General features: G+C 39.2%; 1 pseudogene; it reads right to left on the reverse strand.

Moving 5' to 3' along the window:
* Positions 1-903: 903 nt before the first annotated feature.
* Positions 904-1,660, reverse strand: LOC116095316 (annotated as a pseudogene).
* Positions 1,661-14,020: the final 12,360 nt, after the last annotated feature.

The following is a 14,020-nucleotide window of genomic DNA, read 5'->3' on the forward strand; positions in this document are numbered from 1 at the left end:
ACTGTAGCTACTTCTTAAGATAAAGCAACTTCAGAAAGGGCCAGGGTCAAAAACAAGAGCACAGAGTAATAAAAAAAAGTGGGGGACAGTAGAGAAATGAAGATGAAGAAAAGCAGCCCTGTCTGAAGCTATAAATAGTAAAAAAAAAACAAAAAAAAATCATAAAAATCATAACTCCAACTCTTCTCTCATTTTCAAAAAACAAACAAAACATAAAAACCCAAGAAACACAAACTTAGCTGTTGCAATGGAAATGTTCTAGATAAAACATCTGTACATTTCCACACTCTTAGCCCAGGCACAGACGCTCGCATAAAGGAATGAACCGTTAAAAAACTTAAGTTTTACAAATCTTCTACAAATGCACTTCAGCATGAGCTTTCAGCACCTCACCCCACCCTCCCTGGATTTTAGGGGAAAAAAAGTTGAATTTCCAAAGTCACTGAGCCTAGGATGCCCCAAGGTACGCCACAGAGACTCTGCATCATGAACAAGCTCTTGTGGTGGACATACCTCAAGGTGCAGCAAGTTCTGGTTCCTTGCTCCAGCTCCTGACATATGGATAGGGTATAGAGCATGTGGAAGGGAGCCGGGATTCACACAGTAACCCCTTGCCTCTAGAATCAAGGCAGTAGTAGATGAGACATGTTGACTATAGGATCTAAACTGGTCCTATATTCTATTCTGCCGGAGCAACTGAGACACAGACACACAGACAGTCTCTCTCTCTCTCTCTCTCTCTCTCTCTCTCTCTCTCTCTCTCTCTCTCTCTCTCTCTCTCTCTCTCTCTCTCTCTCTCTCTCTCTCTCTCCCCCTCCCTCCCTCCCTCTCTCTGTCTCTCTCTCTCTGTCTCTCTCTCTCTCTGTCTCTCTCTCTGTCTCTCTGAGGCAGCACAGTAGAAGATCACATCTCTTCTGACACCAGAGAGGTGACTAGAGACGGAGATACTGACAGGTCAGTATTAAGGTGCCCGCTCTCTGCCAACGCCCACCGTCCACAACCCTCCACTCCTCTTCCCATAAGTCCAAGCAGCACTCGTGGGAGGAAGCTTCATGCGTAGAACTCTTTGGTGGGGGCTTTTTTTGTAGATAGGTTTCTTGCCCAAGTTGTAACTGCCTTCATCCTTCTTCTTCATGCGGTACACCAGCAGCAAGATCAGGAAAACAGCGAAGAGGATGCCTACCACGCCGCTCACGATCAGAGCCGCCAAGACCTCGGTTCTCTCAAAAATGTTGCTGCCCTGGGCAGTGCTGGGCATGGACACTTTGTTGGAGACATCATCTCCCACGTCGGAGGGGACCCTTTTGGGAATGACCTCATTCTCTTCCAGTTCCTTGGGCTCTGAGGGGGCACAGCTGCCAGGCTGGCCATTCTCGGGGATGTGGTTATCTAGGGGCACCAAGGGCTGAATCACTTCGGGGAAGGTCTTGGGCTCCTCCGCGCCATCCAGATCTCCGGAACCAGAGAGCTCAAAGTCATCAGAGTCCTGTTCGAGGCCCCCTGCATCTTCATCATCCGGGAGAGCTCCAGAGAAGTATCTGCCTTCCAGGAGGTCCTGCGGGTCTATGACCTCAGTCTCTCGAATCGATTCTCCAAGGACCACGGGGAAGCCTCCGAGGAGCAGGAACAGCAGCTGCACAAGCAGGCAGGCAGGCGCCATGGCTTCAACAGCACAAACCAGTCGAGCACTCATGTTGATTCTGGGGATCTGATCGCCAATCCTCATGCTTGCATGGATGTGCTTTAACCACAGAACCATCAACTATCATCCAAGCTCATTATTAACAATTTTAGATATTTGTTTTATATTATGTGTATGAGTGTTTTGCTTAAATGTGTGTCTGTGCTGTGTGTGTATTTGGTGCCCACAGAGCCAAAGAAGATGTCAAGTTTCTTAGAACTGGAGTTAGAAGTAGCTTAAAGGCACCCTGTGGGGTCTGAGAACTGAACCCAGATTCTCCGGAAGAGTAGCCAAGGATCTTTACTGCTATGCCATCTGTCTAGCTCTATCATTACTAGCATTTTACATACAAGGTATTTATTGAAAAACTAGTTATCTATACCACAGATTTGCATGGATAGTCATCTAGCATTCACTAACTACTACAGAAAATATCCAAGTGGATGATCCTGTGTGTATATACATATATATGTAAATATGTATATAAACATATATATGTATGTATGTATTTGTGTGTATATGTATAATAACAATTCATGAAAAATAAAAGTCATGAATTCAAAAGACAGCAAGGTACCATATATGAGAGGGTTACAGAGAGAAAAGGAAAGTGGGAAATGATATAATTACATTATAGTCTCAGGAGTAAAAGAAATATTTTTTTCAAAAAGAAAAAGTCCTAATTCAATGTCCGTTGTGTGTGGGAATGGTTACCCAACAGAAATAAACACATTTAAATATAATAAGAAGATAATTTTTCTTATGGATAAGAACATTTTCAATACTGTGAATGCAACTACAGAGGATCAAAGCAGATGTAATTCTGGCCCTAAAATAGTTTGCTGATACATGTGGCATGTTAGTAATAAATGTTGCCTTTCTGCATTTTAAACTGTGTATTCCTGACCCAGTGCTGAATACTAAACAATTTAAAGGAAGTAAGAATTACATTTCTTCATAGTTAGAGGACTTTGGCACACTGTCATCTAGCTCTGTTGCTCTTAGGTCTTGGGGAAGGCACAGGCAGCATGAAAAAACCTACACACATGAACATCCCACTCCACAAGGGGATTATCCCCGACTGTGCTAACAGAGGCCTCTCCCTGGGAGCAGAGCACACATCTTCCTGGGCATTTGGTGCCACCTGAAAGTTTAATTAAAACTTCTTTAGACTAAACAGCATTCTACTTGTGCCCACTGGCTTCCTGTCATGTTCCTAAAGTTAACCCAGTTTTCCATGGCTCCTTCCTATTTACGTGCACAGCCATTTCCCCCAGTAAACCCATTTTATTACCTTGTGCTGGTATTTCTATAGTAATTCACCCCAATTACAAGATCCTACAATTTTTCATTCTCCCTTATAAATAATGCCTTGTCTGGTAATTTCTTCCCTAAAGACAACAAATTACATGAATGAACAGCAATGAAAGCAAGGAAATAAGTTTCCCCAACACTACTTTCTCAGTATACTATAAAGCATATGGAATATAAGTGCTAATAACTATATTATAATGAAATAATGAAAATTAACAGTACACAAAATCACCCCTACTTTTTACTACTGACAAATAACAATACAGTAAAAAACAACAACAACCAAAACAAAAAACAACAAAACAAAAACAACAGCCAAAATAAAAACAACAACCACCACAAAGAGAAATGCTCAAATCATGTTCTCTTTGCCTTTTTCTGTCTTACTCATCCCGACTTACTGAATTCATATTTGTACTTTCACATCTATTACCCAGAAATACTTCAATGACTACAATCTACTCTCCTAGTCATAGAAGTTGTCCCTTACCTATTTGTATAGTCTTGAAAGCCTATAGTTCATTACATTTGAAATGTTTACATCAGTTTATGTGAACATTCAGGTGCATAAAGGTAAGTCTAACTGATTGACATATATCCCACTAGTTTTCAAGTTCTTTGTAGATAGGAATGCAATACATTTTAGCTATATGGGTCAAAAGGTCAACAAATTTAAGAAGAAATGTTTTATTATACGTCTTCACATATAATAAAATATACTGAATAAAATAATATTAAATTCTGTTGAAAAAAATAATAGTATAAACTTTCACACCACTATGGAGCACCCTGCATTTGATCGAGAAAACAACAACAGCATGTAGCTGGCCTGCTTACTCAGTCATCCCATAGCGAGTGAGAACTTCCAGCATATTTGCAAAGGAGAGAAGTCTTCTATCACTTCCTGAGCCCATGAATACTATAGGTTGTTATGCAATGGTGAATGAATGTCTACGTAACCGAAGTCACTTGATACCAGGCAAGATATCGGCATAATCAAGACTACAATCCTTGCCAAGTTCTTGGGCCCTTTCTAAGCTACTAACGATTAGATTATGAGTCAACACTAAGCCCTTCCACTCTGCCCCTATATTGCATTTTCATGCTAATGGTTTGGTATGGTTTTCTGCAGTGCATGGTCTAACTGCCGGTGTGACTGTAATTGCTTCTTTCTTAGAACTTGTCAATTCTACCACTATTCATTTCCCCATTTCAATGATCCTCTAACCCATTTTCTCTTATCTTATCTCCTCTAACTATAGCCTAAGGAAATATATTTTAAGTTTGGGAATATATTCATCAGAAGCATTCCCCATAACCTTTCTAATGGGCTTAAGCTCTTCGAATTAGAAATGATTCATTAGCTATGATAACTTTGGGTGTTGGTAGTACTCTTAACTTTAACTTTTGATTTTACCATTCAAAGGCTACAAAGCCTTGGAGGCCGTCAAAGAGCCAGGAGTCCTTTATTCCTCATTATTCTGCAAACTTTCAAGTCAATTTTTCATTTAGTTTCCTCTCTGTTTTGCTAACCAGAATTCCAAACTTGCCTATTTCTCATTTGTCACCCCACATCTTTCAGACACTATAAATGTATGTGATCAACGGCACGACCGTGCACCAGCCATTTGTCAAGTTAATAGTCCTTTTGCCTTGAAAGGAAATGGAAGTATTTCTTGTTCATTCTCCGTCCTCTTCAAAGGTGCCGTGAAAGGTGCTTGTTTCTTTTCTCTTGCCATTGTGTCTCCAGTGTGCTAAATCATTCCTTCAGATTTTTGTAATTTACAGTCTCGCAATGGGAAATAGTAAAAGTGGGTGTTTAATAACTTTCACCTGGTAATAACTTTTGACTTGTGCTTCCACTTATCTCTAACGTCTACTTTCAACTATTATTTCATTCCAGATGGTTTTAGGTCCACATCAGCATTTGGGCCATTTCATTGATGATAAATAGATGTGTAATAAAAATTACAAAAATTAAAACATAACATCAGAAAAAAAAACATAACTAACTGTGTGCCTTCGGAATTAACTGTTATTGCTTTTCATGATTGACAATTCCAGGCTAGATCACTCGACTTTCTAAAAATCTTGGAAGTATCAGATGAAATAGTGGCTAAAACACCACAGAAAAATGGTCTATAGCAATTTAGAATTATTCCAAATTCACTCAAATTATTTCCTACAGAAGTAAAGGTAATAAGAGATAGCTATTCCCAGGAACAAGAGACTACAGGAAAGGAGCAAAGCCAGTGTTGACAGGCAAAGCCATTATACCCCAGCCGTCAACTGTTTCCTAACAGTGAGCAATAGGATCCTAACTTCAGGAAAGGTATCAGTATTATAATGAGATAAAAAGAAGTCAAGAAAGTCAAACACAGCAGGAAGATTTGTATTATAAATAGGGCCACACTGCCCAGAGATGCCCACTGTTTGTGCTGGCTATCAGCTTCTACAGGTTTGATATTAAAATGCACAGGGTTGCTTTGAATGAAAAATTAGTGTAAGTATTGTCCTCTACTGCCACAATTATAATGACTGCACTTCACTGGTGTGGTTTCAGTTTCAGGTAGAAGTAACTGGATTGAAAAATAAGCATATGTGTGCATATTGCATACATCCACACATAGCATACTTCAGAACTGCCTACAAGGCATAGAACTATAATCATAGCATAGCATCCTTTTCATTTCTCCCTTTCTGTAGAACCTGTATGGCATTCTTCCTCTTTACATTCCTTCCAGTTGCTTGTACCAGCTTGGTTATTCTCTGATAAATTCATTCACCTCCACAATGAGATCAAAGAAATTCCTTTCTTCGTAGAGTTTGCTTTCTGCTCAAGGTCAACAAATAACCATAGGTGGAGAAGGAGAGAGGTTAGGAAAGTATATAAACACTATTCCTATTTAAAATTTGTATCAAGAAAGGGAACAGAGATAAACAGTTAGCTTATGGTCATGACAGCTGGAGTAAAAGGAGATGGGAAAGTGGTAGAAAAATAATAAAAGCATAATCCGAACCATAGCTTTAATTTGAATGGCAGCTTTAGATATGGTTTGGAAGATAAAAATTTCTTCGAGAATACTAGTAAAAGGAGGAAGCTAGTGATCCAGTCAAGATTTACTCCAAGTTTAGGACAGGGTGGCAATAGTGAACATTAAATTCACGGTATGCATTAAGCTGATATGTACCCTACAAAATGGCATGGAAATTGGAAGATAAAGTGATTAGTCCAATGTCAGGAGCCTATAAGTAGAAACTAAAACTAGCAAGTGATCTTCCTGGGATGAGTCCACCTTAGATTATAATTTATGACAGATTTGCTCTGGTAGGCAAGGCCCAGAAGAAATTCATTTTAGGAAAGATTTCTGCTATTAATATGTTTTTCCTGTTATTATTAAATATGTAACAATCACTAGGTATTGACGCACCCTTTTGAGCAGATTTCTGCAGACCTATGAAGATGTATTATCTTGTAGTGATACTATATAGACAAATAGGGAATGATTCTATAGAATTCCTGACTTGATTCAAATAATTCTAGGAAGAAAGTTTTTAGATATGGTCTTAGTTACTAGAAAGATGTAATCATGTCAGAATCAAGAATAGAATGTGCACAGTCCTCAGATTAGTAAGTAAAGTCTGCATAATAAGAAATACAATGAACTTTCATAATTACACTAAAAAGAGAAATACAGTTGGGACAGTTTTGTGCTCAAGGAAAAACATTTAGGTCCAAGGATAAAGTCACAGGTGTGCACTATGATAAAACAAGGCCATGTAAAAACTGTCACTTTGAAATTTTAATAAGTATTTTATAATGAAACACTGCTTTAAACTTAATATCAACATCCTTCTGTAATTCCCATTTTATGTAACATTTTATCTCTGAGGTAATTTTCTAAAGAACTTTTTGTCTAAGAAGGTATTTAAAAAAACAGAGAAAAGAAAGAAAGTTGTTGGTTGAATAGTTTGTCTTGGAAGATTTTCCCATCCATCCATCCATCCACACATCCATCCATCCATCCAGATGTATACGTTTGTGCGTAGGTATATGTGTATATGTGTAAACATTCATAAGTACTTGTGGAGTTGATTGTGACAGATGGTCAGGCCCAGCCAGAGTGTGGGTGTATGAATGTATATGTCTGTGCATATTTGACTATATACAGCATCTTAGTTCTTTTCCTTACCTTCCTCTCTGGTTCAAAGAGTTAAGCAGCTTATCCAGGAGGCTTCTGGCTGATTCACCAAGAATAAATAAACAAATAAAGGAGCAATAAATCTTTTCACTTAATCCCCTGCTGTTTTATGATGAGATGCTAAACAGTTTCTCACCTCAGAGGAACTCACAGCGGGTAGGTCAGCTACTGAATCAGAGTGACTTAGTCTTAAAACAGGCAAACATCTTATTATTATGCAGCAACCCTAAGTTTCTCATAAGACTAAGTCTCACCCTCACTGACACTCTTCCCCCTCTGCTGCCTCAGGAAGATCCAAACAAGAAAGAAGAACCACCTGGGCTGGTCCAGGCAGTCCACATTTGAATCTAACACTAGGAGAATGGAATGGAGTGCCATATAGCCTTCTAATTCAGATATTATGAGGATTAATCATCTAAGTAGAAACTTTGCTTACTATCTAATGCACACACACACACACACACACACCTATACTTTTCTATCTTTAACAAGTATAAAATTATCTTGTTTTGGTCTTAGTATCTTCCTCACCCTCCTTTCTGATGTGCTAAATGCACCTTGGTTGGTAATGAAATCCCATTTAGATTAAGATCCTTAAAACTGTCCAATCTGTGCATTTCTCATTTCAGCCCACTAAGACATGTGCCTTTTCCTTTCACGGACTCCTTACAAGTGTGCCTCCTCCTACTCACAAAGTAATTTAGGATTCCACATCCTGAATAAGAACTATGCTGAATGGGTTTCACTCAAACTAACACTATTAGTGTTGCCAAAGCTCTGGATATCTTGAGGACTTAGCATGTTCATTTATGACCTAAGTCACCAAAATGAAGAGGGGATGGGGCAGTTATACCATCAGTGACACAGAAAGAGTTGGCCCATTTTAGTGACAAGTTTAAAACTGGTCCTCCCAATACTGAGAATACCCTGGAGTTAAATAATGTCATCACCTCTTGTTGTCTAAAGTAAACTAGAGAGGGAATTTGGAACAATGACTCAGTAACCCAGTGCTCTCTCTGGCCCCTGAAGGCATGAACCCAAACATGCACAGATATGTATACAAGCAGAACAACCATAAACACAAAATTTTAAAAAATAAAATAAAAATTATCAAAAATGAAATAGGCCAGAGAATGTTTTCTGTAGCGCAAAAATCTTTTGACTCCAACTAGGAAAAAAAAATCACACAACTAAGAATTCATTTCCATGTATGGTCTCTGTTACAAATAAACAATTACAACAGGCACTTAGACGTGGTTTTTACTAAAAAGTATTAACTCTGAACCTGGGCCTTCAAGACTTCGAGATGGGAATAGGTGAGTGTTATCCTGCAGTTGTACTGGATTCCAGAAAGAGCAAAACTTCAAAGGTTATACCATCTTCCAGGCGAGGACAATTGTACCTGAGCAGAAGTGACCATTTCCTGCAATCCTACTTGTCATCTTCAGTGATAATAGAAATAAGGACCTTCTCTCCAGATCCTGTGAAAGGAACTGAAATAACACTCAATATGATATACCTTAACTATGGTAGCTTAATTATGCCCATTGTCCAGTTCCTTTCTGGTGCAACAGACACCTCATATTGGTACCCTAAAGGCAAACCTGGGGCCACTAGACACCTAAATTCTTCCCAATGTACCCACATCAATTATATCACTTCTCTGTTTTTCATCATAGTTCATCTTTTACATGATATATTGAGGCCAATAGCAGAATTTAGTTGTCGGGCCTTCGAGAGGATTTTACCGTAAATTCTAGTTATATTTCCCTCCAAATAGTTTAGTTGCATACTAAGTCATTTACTCAAAACAGTAAAACATTAAGAAACCTTTGTCTTACAATGGAGGAGTAAGAAGAAGGACTGCAGGAGCTGAAGAGGTTTGCAACCCCATAGGAAGAACAACTAGAGCCCCCAGAGCTCCCAGGGACTAAACCGCAAACCAAAGAACACACATGGAGGGACCCATGGCTCCAGCTGCATATGTAGCAGAGGATGGCCTTATCTGGCATCAATGAGAGGGGAGGCCCTTGGTCCTGTGAAGGCTTTATGCCCCAGGATAAGGGAATGCTAGGGCACTGAGGTGGGAGTGAGTGGGTGAGGTAGCTCCCTCATAGAGGTAGGGGGAAGGGAAAAAGGATGGGGACTTGTGGAGGGAAAACCGGGAAGGGAAATAACATTTGAAATGTAAATAAATAAAAATAACCAATAAAAACTTATAAAAGAAACCTTTGTCTCCTGGTGATAGAACAAATGATACAGAAAAGAACTCTGATGTGGTATTAGCTGGTAGAAGGCAGAGTTCCATTCTCAGAAACTTATCATGATTTTGGCAGAACTGAAGGTTCATCAATCAACACCTTACAAAAATACAGACAGGACTTTGTAGAAGAACATGGTTCATTTACTGATGTGACCAGAACTGGGAATGAGGGGATTTCTCAGTCTTTCTCCTCTTTATCCATAACCATCTACAGTTAAAGAAAAGAGAAACCAGAACCCAGGAAGCAAATATACTAGATTCATCTGTAAGCCAAGAAATTGGAAATAAGTCCTTCCTCTGGCACCAGGATCCTATTGTTGGCCTGGCTCTCATCCCCTGAATGGCATTTCCTGTAGAAATTCTAATCTGTAGGTTGCACATTACAGTGACACTAAGCTTTTTTAGAAAATTGAATGTAGAAGTCTCAAAAACTTTCAAATTTACAGTCTTGGCAGTAACATGGCAGTTGTTGTTCACAGAATATTAATTCAGAATACATCAGAGCTAGTTTTATACTCCATGGATCAACTTGCCACCATCTCTTCAACAAAGCAGCAGCTGTTTGGGTTTTAAATATTCACATTCAGGAGCTGGGAGTAATAGTAGACACACTTACGCAAGCGTAAAATCATGTATATATAAACACAGATTGATGGGACCATTGTGGTGGCATGAACCTTCATCACTAAACCACTTCTAGCAATTATTTAACTCTTTCTCAGCTAGCTTCTTGTTCTTGCAGATGTCAGGGAAATATAATTTAAATAAGACCTTTTTCCCAAACCAGACTTCATAAGATGAAAGGGAGAAGAAACAAGCTTATAATCAGTCAGGTTTTTGTCATTCACATTATATTCAGTCTACTAAGAGTGTGCAAACCCCTTACCACAAAACAAAACAAAATAAAACAAATAACTCAAAATCTATTTTACATAAACAAGCAATAAACCCATTATTATAAATTCTAGAGATAAACTACACTCCTCAGGTATGCTGACTAGACAGTGCAATCTGTCATGTGTAGCTCATCCTAGTCCATTTTAGCTTTGCTTGGTAATTTGCTGACCATCTGTTAGCTAATTGGCTTTGTCCAGAAGAAAAGTAGCTTCCTACTCAATTTATTACAAATGTAGTTCTGAAAGTGAGAGCAAGCCGCTTGACAGTGGTAGGCTGCTGCCCTCTCATAGACATGGAGAAGAGGGAGCTCTCTTCTCTGCTGTCTGCATTCCAAAGAGACAGTTTGGGTCTTTGATGTAAAATTTGTGCCAGAAAGCTGTCAATCAATAGTCTTATATAGCTTTTAACAGTCACAGGTACCTCAAAGAAACAGAGAAAAAAATGTGTTTCCAACTAAATGAGGTAAAGAAGGGATCTAAGTGGGAAGGGGTGTTTCATTTTCTGATGAGACAACTATTTAGTGTTTTCTTACAAAACCACATACAAAGGTATTCGATGCATCTTTGCTATTGGCTATAATTTTTAGCTATACTTATTGACCTGATTAAAAGGATGAGAAATACACAGGCTGATAAAAGAGATTAGGAAAAAATTGCCTGTTGAACAAAGTATAGAAAGTTCATGTTATTCCAAGAAGGCATAGATAGCTAATGTACAATGCGATGATGGAGAACAATATTTTCCAGTTGTGGGAGCAACAGGAATTTCTCACTTGCCTTGAATATGACCCTATACACATTGCTAACCTCATTGGCTATTCACCTGTGAAGCACTTAATCATGTGCTTTATGTAATATGTTAGTGTTTCATATGGCACAACTCTTAAGTAACATGAAAATGATAGGTTATTACTCTGCCAGTGAAATGAGCTAATTCAAGCCAGATTAGAATATAATTAAAGGCAGGGTTTTGTTTGTTTGTTTGTTTGTTTAGGAACCTGCTCTGAAACAGGCAAGTGGGCAGGCAGGCTAGTTTCCTGGCATCAAACAAGGAAAACCAGGGAAGTTGCCATGGGAACAAAGGGTAGAAACAGAGAAAGAGAGAAAAGGCTCTTGCACAGAAGAAGATAAGGAGAAGATCAAAAGGGGAGGGAGGAGGAGAGAGCACATATAAAATGTCTGGGAGGAGTCTCTGGGGAATGGGTAGTCCAGCTCCTGGGCTGGAAACTTCAGGGTTGAGGGTAGAGTATACCAGATAGGGACTGAGGATTGCTGGAAGAACCCGGATGCCAGGTCTGCTTTGGTGTATCTAAAGTATGAACCTCAGTCCCTTGATCCAGGGTCTGAGAACAAACAGAAAAGAAACATGTTTTTATTAAAATTGCATGGTGCTATTTATTGTGTTACCTATCAAAATGTTAATGAATTAAGTTATGGAGAAACAGGTATATCTGAATCAATGAAATATATTAATAACTCATGATGAAATTTTAGTAACTAGTGTAAAGTATAAAGGGTATGACTGAATATCTCATATCTAATAGATGTTCAACATGTTATCAGTTATTCTTGATAATAGCAAAATATATTGATATTTCTTATTGCAACAATAATATTTTAAGATGCCAACATATTTGGGAACAGAAAAATTTTCACCAATGATCTTCAGAGTACATTCAATGAGAACAATTGTTTCACCCCTGAATTTTATCAGATGCTTCCCTTCACCTCAAAGGTTAAGAGTGCCGAAGTGCAAATTTCTGGTTTCTTTGGAAACTCAGCTGTGTCCTGTGATGTTTTTTTCTGAAAGCTATCTTATGAGAGGATGTTTTGCTGAAACAGACACATTAGAGTACGCTTTGCTGCAGTAGACACTTGAGAGGGCTCATGATTTTTGGAAAGAGGATAAATGGAACTCCACAGTGATCTTCACTGGCCTTTGCTGGCCTTTGCTGACTATGCAACACTGCTGGCTGTGCAACACTTTGCTGGTCTCACTTCTTTGCTGGTCTTCACTGGTCTTTGCTGGTCTTATCTGGTCTTCACTTTGTAGAGAGAAACGAGCCAAAGAAATTCTCATGGTATTCCAGTTGATTCATGCTGCTTCTGTTGATTCATACTGATTGGGCAAAGCCTTGTGGTTTCTGCTGGATTGAGGCACTGCTACTGATTCTTGTTTGGCATTTGCTATTGGACTGGACTACTTAGCAGTCCTGAGAACAAAGTGGAATCACCCCAAAGAACTATATCTAAACAGGCCCATAAACCCTTTTCCTATTAACCTTTTTCCTCCTCAACCTCTAGATGGTAGGTTAGAATGGAAGTTGAAGCATTCAAGAACCCTACATAAAATAGGCTTAGAAAAAAATCTAAGCCTACAGAGCACCCCACATGTATCAAATACACGGAATTTGTAAAGGTTCAGAGATAAGTGAGCATCTACTGAGCATACTCTTTAATGATAAAGTGACTGAGTTGTTATTCTTTGGGGCTACCACTCAAAACATTTCAAAGAGGGCACTGGAAAGATGTCCCAGTGGTTTAAAGCACTTCCTGATCTTCCCAATGACTCATGCTTAGTTCTCATGTCAGGCAGCTCATAATCACTTGCAACTACAGTCCAAGCGATCTGATACTCTCTTCCTGCTTTTGTGGGTGTAAAAATAATTCTCACCCATCCCTTCCTGACTACTTGTTATTGATACTTTCATGCATGCATATGTATTTTGATCAAATCCATACCCTATTCTCTTTCCTACAATCCTTCCCCTATTCTCACCACTTTTCTATCCTAACTTTACAAGTTAAAAACAAACAAACAAGCTTCCAGTCCCACAACACCCAGAGGAAGCTCCACTTCCAGACACTCTAACATACCCAGGATCAGAGGAAAGGAGGACACAAAATCTGTCCCAATACCAGGAGTAACTGGAACCAGCAGAACCTAGGCACACAGGAACTCTGCCAGCCCAGTGGCTCGGATTGCTTCCAGTCTGTCTGGGCTGGCCAGTGCCCTGAGCAGACCTTGAGTGCAAACTCTGCAGCCAATCCCAAAACACCCAGAAGAAGCTCCACTCCTAGGTGCTCGAACAAGCCCAGGGTCACGTGATCCCGGAATCACAGGATCACAGAGACAGCTTCATTCTGAGGAGTTCTGACACAACCAGGATCACAGGAAGGACAGGCTCCAGTCAGATTTAGCAAGGGCAGATAGCACTAGAGATAACCAGATGGTGAGGGGCAAGTATAAGAATATAAGCAACACAAACCAAGGTTCCTTGCCATCAACAGAACCCAATACTCCCACCATAGCAAGTCCTGGCTGGACACACCATTACACTGGAAAAGCAAGATTCAAATATAAAATCACTTCTCATGGTGATAATATAGGACTTTAAGAAAGACATAAATAGCACCCTCAAAGAAATGCAGAACACTTAGAAACTCTTAAAGAGGAAACACAAAAATCCCTTAAAGAACTACAGGAAAACACAATCAAACAGGTGAAGGAAATGAGCAAAACCATCCAGAATATAAAAATGGAAATAGAAACAATAAAGAAATCAGAAAGAGAGACAACCCTGGAGAAGCAAAACCTAGGAAAGAAATCAGGACTCATAGATGCAAGCATCACCAACAGAATACAAGAAATAGAAGAGAGAAT

Source organism: Mastomys coucha, unplaced genomic scaffold (assembly GCF_008632895.1).
Source record: "Mastomys coucha isolate ucsf_1 unplaced genomic scaffold, UCSF_Mcou_1 pScaffold18, whole genome shotgun sequence".
Taxonomy (NCBI): Eukaryota; Metazoa; Chordata; class Mammalia; order Rodentia; family Muridae; genus Mastomys; species Mastomys coucha.